This window comes from Numida meleagris, chromosome 1, assembly GCF_002078875.1.
Source record: "Numida meleagris isolate 19003 breed g44 Domestic line chromosome 1, NumMel1.0, whole genome shotgun sequence".
Taxonomy (NCBI): domain Eukaryota; kingdom Metazoa; phylum Chordata; class Aves; order Galliformes; family Numididae; genus Numida; species Numida meleagris.
In genome coordinates this window covers 99,327,059-99,328,581 of record NC_034409.1, presented here as the reverse complement: position 1 = coordinate 99,328,581, position 1,523 = coordinate 99,327,059, and positions in this window count along the sequence as shown.

Genomic DNA, 1,523 nt, shown 5'->3' with positions numbered 1-1,523 from the left:
TGCTCAAAAGTCCCATATGCCTGCAGGTAATTCCAGGCATACCTCTGAAGCGGGACACTAATGAAAGTGAAAATGAAATAGTCCAGTGATGATACAGAACAGCAAGATAGAGTCAATGGTGAAAACGGAGGCAGACAGACAGGAGTGCTCATCCTGAATTCAAAATGAAGTTAACCTTAATTTTAGTTTCTAAAAGCTTGTGCTTCTGAATTTTCAGTTTTACTTTACACATTAGCTTGAACAGTTCAAATTTAGGTTTCCATCTTGATTTATATAAAAATGAGATCTGAGTTCACACTATGATTAGGCATTTGTGATTTTTTGTTGTTGTTTATTCGGAACATCCTAACAACCTTAGAACTCAAGAATGTACCCATTGTATGTGTTTTTATTTCAAGTCAGAGTAATGAAATGGCTAAAAAAATGTTCAGTATCTATTTAGCAGAGTACACATGCCCAATGCTTATATGCCATATATGCTATGTATTTATGAGAGTTACAAATTTCCAATATGTATATAGTATGGTGTGTATATTCTATATATATGGGCCATATACATTTGATATATATATATATAGAAAGTATTCAGGGACAAAATAAATTATTAATGTTTGTATTTTAATGGATTATATTTTGCGCCAGGGGAGATTTAGGCTGGACATTAGGAAATACTACTTTTCTGAAAGAGTGGTCAGGTGCTGGAATGGGCTGCCCGGGGTGGTGGTGGAGTCACCGTCCCTGGAGGTGTTCAAGAAATGTTTAGATGTTGTGTTGAGAGACATGGTTTAGCAGGGTTATTGGTGGTAGGTGGATGGTTGGACTGGATGATCTTGTAGGTCTTTTCCAACCTAGCTAATTCTATGATTCTGTGATTATTTCAGAGCTCTTGTATTAGAATGACAGAATAGAATACTTGAGTGAAAGAACAGAAAATGTTAAGAAACTCACTTCTCTGAGAAGCCATATTGAAAATATGGATTTATATATTTTTACACCACGTATGTGTACGAAGTTCAATACCTTACTGAGAAAGAAAGAAATTATAATAATTCTTCCATTGTTATTGAATTCCAATTACTTAAGGCTAGTGATGCCTTAAAAGAATAAATTGCATTGTATGGAAATCTCCACTGTCCCAGAGGGGCAATGCAGGATAGATATAATTCTAAAAGCTTTCTTAATCAGCAATATGCAGTATCAGTTTTGTTCTAGGCACTTTTTAGAGTCTTGAAGGACATCCCACTCTAAAAAACTGAATCCTATTCCTAAACTCTCTCCACTCACTTTGCTTCTCTGTTTGTCATCTTTAAAATGTTAACTTCTTAGCATACATATATCCCAAACTACTTATTGTAAACTTAAACTGTGCACTACTTTATTCATGTAAAGCAAGATAGACACTACACCTTCCTGTAGCTGGATTCAGCCTGTGCAAACGAAACTGCTCTGAGGTCCAGCTGTTTTGAGCTGCATTGCTTCCAGCTTCCTGAACAGATCTAATTAATGTATCTCTATAGGGGTGG